The following is a 9415-nucleotide window of genomic DNA, read 5'->3' as shown; positions in this document are numbered from 1 at the left end:
GCTTATTCATTTACAAGACTGAGAGACTTTTGTATTCCTATTGTGTAAGATGATTTTTTTATAACTTAATTATGATAAACAAGAAGGATCAGGCCAAATGAAGAAAGATGGAATGTTTTGGTTTCTAATGAATTTCACACAGGCATAGCAGTTTCTCTGCTGCTGGCCTAAAACAAGGAGCACGCAAGTGGTATGAACAACACTGTCAGCAGCAACCTCATTTGCTTAACCTCAGTGGATCAAAAAAAGAGAGACTAAGTTTTTTGGAATGCAAATATTATTGTGAAATGGGGAAAAAAGAGTAAAGGAAAAAATACAGGTTACGCATGGCTGCTTTTAATGGAAATAGTATGATGTCGTTTCTCCCTTTCTTCATGGTTTGAAGTCAGAGATCCCCAGAGAGAAAAAATTCTGAAGTTGTAATGAAAAGGGATCATTTCAGAACACATAACAGGCAGTTCCCTTTTCTTTTATGTTCTAGGGAGAGAGAATGTTTCCATTGTATGTGGCTTTTTGATATATGACTTTGAAAAGAATACTCAATCCTTCCATGAAAAGGTTGAATATTCTTCTTTGCTTAGTTCTCATTCCTGAATTACATTGAAATCCCATTCCTTGGTTATTCATAACTTGTTAAAATTTCCCTGTGAGGCTTAGAATTGTAGCACTCTAGTCTTGTGAAGACATTTGAAAAAGAACTACCAAGCTAAAACAAATAATGCACTACAGAATAAACAAAATATGAGACATAGCAGAGGGAGAATCAACGCCATATTTCCCTTTTTCTTCCCCTCATGGTGACTACAGAAAAATTTATGCTAGTAAAAGGTTTTGCTTACATTAAATTGTGAGGTCATTTGTTGGTGCAATGAATTTCAAGCTCAAAAAGCACTGGGGGACTAAATTTGAGACATTCACACTATGCAATAATTGCTCCATTTAACAATTAAATCTTAAGCAGTTCTGTTACTGGATCACTCTTTTGAAGCCTGGCTTGAAAACCAGTTGAATAGTTTTATAACAGTGTATAAAACAAAACAGGAGCTTCAAGAAATCCATGTTGAAGATCATTCACTGTCAGTCTTCCTGAGCTGCCAGTGCAGTGTAATGTTTCACAGTGTGAAGAATTTCTAAGAACAATTGGACTAAAAATAGATCTCAAACAACAAAAAGTGAGGCAAGCAGGAACGTATGTTTATGGAAGTAGGGCAATATCACAGAATCACAGAATCAACCAGGTTGGAAAAGACTTCTGAGATCATTGAGTCCAACCCATGACCCAACACCACCCTGTCAACTAGACTATAGCACTAAGTGCCACATCCAGTCTCCTAAATACCTCCAGGGACAGTGACTCCAGCACCTTCTTGGACAGCCCATTCCAAAGTCTGATCACTCTCTCTGTAAAGAATTTCTTTCTAATGTCTAACTTAAACCTCCCCTGGCACAGCTTAAGACTGTGCCTTCTTGTCCTACTGCCGGTTGCCTGGGGGAAGAGACCAACCCCCATCTCACTCTGATGTCCTTTCAGGTAGTTGTAGAGAACGATGAGGTCTCCCCTGAACCTCCCCTTCTCCAGGCTAAACAGCCCCATCTCCCTCAGCCGCTTCTCATATGGCCTGTGCTGAAGTCCCTTCACCAGCCTCGTTGCCCTTCACTGGACACTCTCCAGGACCTCAGTGTCCTTCCTAAACTGAGGGGCCCAGAACTGGACACAGTACTCAAGGTGTGGCCTAACTGGTGCCAAGTACAGGGGCAGAATCACTACCCTGGTCCTGCTGGCCACACTGTTCCTAATACAGGCCAGGATGCCATTGGCCTTCTTGGCCACCTTGGGCATGTTCACCTGGCTCATGTTCAGCTTCCCATTGATTAGAACCCCCAGGTCCCTTTCTGCCTGTCACTCCCCAGACTCTGTGCCCAGCCTGTAGTGCTGCATGGGGTTGTTGTGGCCAAAGTGCAGGACCCAGCGCTTGGCCTCGTTAGACATCATACCATTGGAGTCAGCCCACTTACCTAGCCTATCCAGGTATGGTAAGATCTACAAATATCAGGCAAAATTTTGAATCCTCTTTTAATTAGAAACCTTAGAATTAATTTCACATGTTAAAACTTGAAGTAAAGAGTCAGACATGGTACTCCTGCACAACTTCCAGCTGCCTGATTAGATGTTTGCTTTGCAAGTGTTATGTTCACCTTACTTGGCATTAGACTAATCAAAATTTTATTCACCTAAATAGATACCCTCATATCCTTTGTAGAAAGGGTTTGCCAGTTGTTTACGTGCCTTTTTCCAGATACGATGACTGTCCCTGGGAATTTTTCTTTCTGTTTACCTGCAAAGGAAGTTAGGTGATCAGTCCAGACTTAGCTATTATTTCTGTGTTAATTCATGGAAAAATTGTATCCCATTAGATCTCAGACTGGGACTTTGAATACTGCTTACAAAGTATTCTCAAGAAATATCTAAGGAGTACGGACCTCACAAAAAAATCTGGGTATAGTGTGAACTTAATATTTCATGGCAGAGATATGTATTTCATTCACAAACCTCAGGGAGCACAGGGAGTCGCTGCTGAGAAAAGTTCTAGTCCACAGGCTAGATGACTTTTATGAATACACATCTCTTTTAATGGACCTTAGTAGTTTTATGAGATTTAACTTGTCTTTTAAATCAAATATGTATGATTTAAAGTTTTAGCTGACATGCCCAGGCAACTTACATCTGCATTAATTATTTCGGGATTTTCCAGCAGCGTTTTGTGGTATCCATTTTCCATTTCTGTAGTAAAGACAGTGACTTTTACTAAGTGAAGCACCATAGGTTTAACTCACTCAGTAGGACTTCATTCTTGGTGACCTCCTAACTTTTTAATGTGTGTGTATCAAAAAATAATAATCTCATAGTAAATAGTTTTGTAAACTCCTGCTTAGAAACACAACCTTCTCCTCTCCCACACACCCTGCAAGAGCTACTATAATTACTCTTTTGATGCAGGATTCAGCTGACCTAACACGAGACATAAAATGTTAGCACCTTGACTAAGTTAATTGTCTATACAACTTCTAGAGGCACAGGTAACCCCATCTTAAAGCAGATGTTTCAGGTAAGTGCACTGAATTATTTCCCTCAGGTGCAAATATCCCTCCCTCCAAAGGAGCAGAGCTGGCCAATGTGGACAAGACACCTAATCTGAAGAGAGATCAAATGAGTCTCAACACAATGAAGTCCATACTTTGTATGCGCCATTCTTGGCGCAGAATCTATTTCATAGAGGTTTCATGGTAGATGGTAACTAACTTTAGACTTTTTTGGGAAGAGACCTTTCTACTAGAAAGACAGTGTTCCACAGAAGATAGATGATCCTTTCCTCTTTCTCTTCATTTCATTTCCATCACATAAACCCCTTTTAATGTGTTCTACTGGTTTCCAAATTGTCCAGAAAAATTGAGGAAGGGTGGTATAGACAAGGGTAGTCACAGGAAGAATAGGGAGAAGAGTCTGGGATTCAGATGGGGCTTATATGCTGTTGTGCAGTGAGGGCAACAGTGAGATGAGGGCATTCCACAGCAGAGACTGAGAATGTCTGGGCCAGAAGAATGACCCTGAGTGATCGGGAGTGACAAGACCATAGTGGGAACAACTTGGCTTATCAGCTTAGAGGGAAAAAGTAGGGCTTGTGTAGGACTACCGTTTCCCTATATCACTTTGTACTCCAGCCTCAATTACTTAAAATTCATCAATATTATATGTTTAGCTCATTCCCAGACAGTAAAATGGGTGGTGGCAAGACTCCATTTAGGCTCATATACTTCAGATCTAGATTTATACTTTACATGATATATTTCCTGAATGGTTTCTACAACCGGTTCATTTTGGTCACTGTGGTTTGGGGATAGACTTGACCAAATTCAAATCTGTGTCACAGCCATTTTAATCACAGTGTAGTCAGAGATTATAGCATTTTCAAATGGCCCATACTCATGACTGAAATCCAAAGGGCATGTACATGAAAATCTGCAGCAATCAAGTGTTTAAGCAGCATTCAACAAATCAGCTTGCAATTGGGTAATGAAAATTTGAATCAGCATGCTCTGGTAACCAATAACCATACACTGAATACCAGCTGAATTTTAAACTGAAAATGCAAAGCAGAAAAGCATAACAACTCGATTACCAACTTCCTTTCTGTAAAGAAAATATTGTTTTAAGTGAGCTGTTCTAATGATCAAGTATACCACAGAAATGTGTCAGCAATTACAGCACTCAGCACAGCACGCTTCTTTCAACTTCTCTTTATCTAGCATCTCCTAAACACTGAGGTGAGATACGTCTTTTGGCCCCAGACTATATGCACAAAATAATGGTGGAAGCCCACTTTAAATAATTATTCAAAGGAATGCATATACTCAGTGTGTAATCTCTCATCTCAAGCAATATTAGGCTCACGTAAGGATGATGAAATAAGGGACAGTGTGACCGGCTGAGGAAGATGCAGAAAGAACTGAGATGCATCATACTTTTTGAGTTGAGACTTGAAGCTTGTGACTAGGTAACAGGAATCTATTTTGAACGTACCTGCCCCACAGGCAAAATTGATATCTGCTTCCCTAAGCATGAGGGTTTGAGCCAGGGGTCTGATTATTCCACATGTGGTCAGAGATAGAACAGAGCTGCAGGAAGAGATGAGGAGGAGCAAGATAAGTACAGCTTCCAGGGGATGCTAGAAGTGAAGGCAGAAATAGTCAGTGTTGTCTCAGCAGAAACTGACTTGCTCTTCAGCACCATCTTACATCCTGTTTTTCCATGGCTCTGACAGTGGCAAAGTCTTGCTGTCTTATTGCAAGCAAGATTTGTAGCAACTGCTTTGAAGTGTATAGTGAAGCTGGGCTGAGCAGGATGATTTGAAGAGAGCAGAAAGGAAAAAGGAAGAGATAATTTCTTAGGAACAAAATACTCAGGGGCACCCTGTTAGCATGTTGCCTGATAAATGGTGCAACTTAGTGCCAGGCTGAATCCCGAGCACCTGCACATGCAGGTACTTCACCTTTGTAAGCCCAGTTGGAGTGCTAGAGAACATCATTGTTCTAAGTTCAGTGACTGCAGTTTCAGCAGTTGCAGAGCAGAAATTGCCATCTATAGCAATTATTTGGTGGGTTTATGATACGTTGAATTGGAAATTTGGAATGAATCACTTGCAACCTAATTAGGATTGGAAGCCAGTTTCAGTTAGGGGTTGTGTGTCATCTACTGTATCTATTATGTAATTGCTTAGGAATTTCCATAGTACATCTGTCTTCATAATTTACTGAAGAGCCTAGCAGTCCACTGACCATACTCATTAATTTTTTTAATATAACACAACTTTGTTGAAAGGTTGCCCAGCTATCAAAAGACTGAGCCACTTTAAAATGATAGTCGGGATGCTTGAACAGCACTAACTTCAGGTTCTGAGTCAACCAAATAATTTTTTTCCTAAAGGTGGGGATACAAAAGAAAATACTTGAACTCCACCTAAGGCAACAAGAAAATCCTGTGCAAATGCTGTTATATAAAGGACATTGCTATTACTTGCATCTCATATTTCATGCCTTTATGAAACCTAACAGTGTGCATGATTCTTGACATGAGAGGATTTTAACATCTCTCGCTTGCAGGCGAGAGAACAACAAATGGCAGGAGTAGATATGCCATTGTAGCAACTGTGAACTGTGGGTATTTCAGATTTTTACCACAGCATTGCTGGAGTGCTGGGAATTGTTCCAAATTACATTGCTAGCTCAGGAAGGAATGAAAGAAGAAAAGAAGGAAGGAAAGAAAGAAAGAAAGAAGGAAGGAAAGGAGGAAAGAAAGAAGGAAAGAAGGAAAGAAAGAAGGAAAGGAGGAAAGAAAGAAAGAGAGATAGAAAGAAAACGAGAGAGAAAGAAAGAAAGAGAGAAAGGAGGGAAGAGAGAGAAAGAAAGAAAGAAAGAAAGAGAGAGAGAAAGAAAGAAAAAAGAAAAAAAAAAGAAAGAAAGAAAAAGAAAGAAGCCTCAGAACTGTTCTTTCACTTTTCAAATGATCTTTCAAATGGTATCAAGTTGTATTGAACCCTAAGGCAACAGCCTAAAAGCTCATCTAAGTTGTATGTGGAGAAAACAGGAATAATACGACAGGTTTCAACCGTGATTTACAATAATATGAATGGAAACTGATTCTGGCAGACTTCCATCTACTTAATGAAAAACTTGTTGAAGAGGAAAAAAAAAGTCTTAAAAGAGACTGATAGAAGATTAGCAAGAACTAGCATGAACATGATTACAGCAGTTGTATATCTGTCATTGAACACCATCTCATTAGTAACAAATATTTTGTTTCTAGTTTTTTTAATTGCATTATTCCCATTTTTAGCTTACAAAGCTAATTATGATTATCTGCCAGTTTCTTGTAGATGTCACAGCACATAAAAATCTTGGACATGGATCTGAAACCTTCCAGTAGTATTCAAGGAAAGCATCTATGTGTGGTGGTGTAACAGAAAATTTTAAGATAGCAATGGGAAAAGCAGACCTAAAGGGACACCAGTAAACACTTCTCAGCTCCTCGTAACTCTATCAGTGTTTGTCTCTAGCCCAGCATCTCACTTTTGAACATTCCTTGATTACAGAGAAAGAATGCAAGGAAATCAGCTATTTGATTATCTCCTCTTTTTTATCATTCCTTGTCCATCTCAGGCCTCTGCTTAAAAAGGCAAATAGCAACACTATATCCTCAAAGGCATAGAAATAAGAGCTGAAAAGCCATCTCTTACATCACTTAACATAGACCCTGCCAAGAAGAATTGCTCCCTACAGTACATTCATAAGTGTTTCCTACTATCCAGCTCTAAATGACTGAAGCGATCGGGCTTCCGTTGTGTCCCTGGGGAGGTTTCACCACAGCCTATTCAAGCATGCTGTTTGGAGAGCAAGAGACAGTGATTTCATTGTGTATCACATCTCAGGGTTTCTACAGAGAGGTTGGCTCTGTGCTGCACCTGGAGCAACCTGAAACATTCTGATGATGCAGTGGTGAAATTTCCTGTTCACTTGTCATCATGAACCTGATGGGCAACACCACCGTGAGCCAAAGCTCAAGCGAGCCAAATTCCTAGTCAGCTCAGCTTGAAATAGATTTCATGCTAGGATATGACCCTCAAGTGAAAATGTCTTGCAACTCTGCTTGGCTTCAATTCATGTCCCTTGGAAGTCCATGGACAAGGGAGAAAGATCTTTTAGTAAGTTCTTTGGGACAGTGACGTGTGTGTGTGCTGATTATCATAAATAAATAACAGTAATAATAATAACAAAAGTTGTCAGAAACCAATCTGTGCAGTTCTTCCAATAAATTAACATGATATATGTCTGAGGCCAGGGCCAGCAAATGGCCCTGATTACTCCCTGATTATGAAAGAGATGGAATTAGTGGGGTATTAGTTGTTTTCAATGGATTAATGAGCTACCCATTGTGAAACAAGGCTTAATTTTGATCTGACTCTTCTCATCTGCTGGCGTAACTCAACTGACTCCTGTGGGGGTCTTCTTGACTAACATCAGTGTAGTGGAGCAACAGTACCTTGATTTGTAAGCCATGAGTGTTTGGTACCATATACAGTGCCTGTAGCATTCCTTTCTGAGAAACACTACACATGTAAGTGGTGTGCTGGCACCAGAAATTACCACAGTGGTATAAAATATTTGAAACCACTAACTGGCTCGACTTTCTTCCTTGAGATTAAATACCATCTGGAAAAGTTCTATTTGTAATTTACGTAAGCTGCTACTCTTTCCAAACAGATAAAAAGAATCTTAGCTTAATAACATATTTTGTTAATATATTGGGGGTTTTTTGAGAAGTATCTTTAAGGATCTGGCTCAGTGAGAACATGTTACTGAGAGGCTATTTGCTTGTCTTTCTTCTGGGTACAAAACCAACCTCCCTGAACTCCTGATAATGGTTTCTAAATCATTTCTATAGTTCCAAGGGCAAAATGCTTAACATTTTAGACGCTGCTTCCTAGTGCTGATGAAACACCAGCTGCAGTCTTCTGCATTTTTCAGAAGTATATATTTTCAGAAGAGCTGAGCATTGGCAGAATTCTGTTTCCTGTGATGTAAATGAAGATTTCCTGCAAACTTCAACAGTAGCAGATAGAGTAAATGCGGAGCACAAAGTCTCACCCTCAGTGACTTGTTCCTATTGCAGCTAACTTTCAGGAAAACCAACATAATACAGCAAGTGTATAGGCTGTTTTCAAACTACTTTGCTCCTTTCATTTGTACATAGGATCTATAAATAAATTCAGGCATTTTGGTTTCAATAAGCTCTATTCATAATGACACTATCCTTAAATAGCAGGAATTCACTATAGTAATATAATGAATTCTTTTCTGTGTGTTGTTTGCAAGTTGATTAAGTGCAATCACAGTGGCTTAGTTCAGAATTCTTTCTTTATGGAATACATTTAAAAATAAAACAAAACACGGTCACCCGTGAAGGACTTCATAAAATGTCCAGGCTGTGAAAGGCAGTCAGCAATCTGTGCAAGTCACGTTCAAAACCTTTGTTTGACAAACTTTCCCAGAAGATTGGCAAAATGTTAAATAGCAACTGTACATGGAATTAGAAAACGAACAAAATCAGTTGACCTGAGAAAGATCTGAACTTGCAGTTCTTCCCACAGCCAGCTGTATCATACAATTTTTTTTCAGAAACATTATGTTTGATAAAATCTCCCAGGCTCTGAATATTTACTGCTCAGTCATTTGTTGTCCTTTTTAATAAACAGGTCATTTGTGAGCATGGCATATTTTTTTCCAAAATCATCAGGCAGCCAATACTTTTCAGCACAATAGCCTACTTGTCTTGGGCAACTTTTTCATTCTGAACAAGGGCACGAATGTTTCAAGATTAGAAAGACAAATGACTTATTTATGTTTATACCTGTTTTTGCTGTACCATTTCTTTAAATACTCTTTCATTCCATTCAGCTATCCTTACCTTCACTAGCTGTTGTAGATAGTCTGGCTTCTGCATGAATTATTATAGTTTTATCACATAATATCAGACTCTGCAGGACCCACCACAATAAGACAACCTTAATGAACAGTTGTATGCTCGCATCTCTTTGCAGGGTAATGCAGTCTGTCACCTACTGATACCTATATGACCCAGTGATCCACTGGAACGCAGCAGTGCCTGTGACATGCTGGTGGAGACGATAACGCAAGAACAGGAAACATAGATGTGGCAGGAGACTGCAAACACTACTGGGTGTATTGGCTAATGTTGTGCAGGGATGTGATGTCAAAGCTAAGCGTTTAGTTGTTCTTAATTACTTCCTCCTGGAACAAGGACTCAGGGAATTTTAGATAGAATGGTCAACTCTTTACTTTG

General features: G+C 39.5%; 1 long non-coding RNA gene across 1 annotated transcript; it reads right to left on the bottom strand.

The window, feature by feature from the left end:
- Window positions 1-393: 393 nt before the first annotated feature.
- On the bottom strand, window positions 394-9166 carry LOC116784856. Its single transcript, XR_004356272.1, has 4 exons — window positions 9020-9166; window positions 2724-2782; window positions 2233-2336; window positions 394-477 (listed from the first exon to the last, which is right to left on the bottom strand). It is a non-coding gene; the product is annotated as an uncharacterized LOC116784856 (long non-coding RNA).
- Between the last annotated feature and the right edge of the window lie 249 nt (window positions 9167-9415).

This window comes from Chiroxiphia lanceolata, chromosome 3 (assembly GCF_009829145.1).
Source record: "Chiroxiphia lanceolata isolate bChiLan1 chromosome 3, bChiLan1.pri, whole genome shotgun sequence".
Classification (NCBI taxonomy): Eukaryota; Metazoa; Chordata; class Aves; order Passeriformes; family Pipridae; genus Chiroxiphia; species Chiroxiphia lanceolata.
Note: the sequence above shows the minus strand (reverse complement) of the source record. Positions and strands in the feature narration are given on the sequence as shown.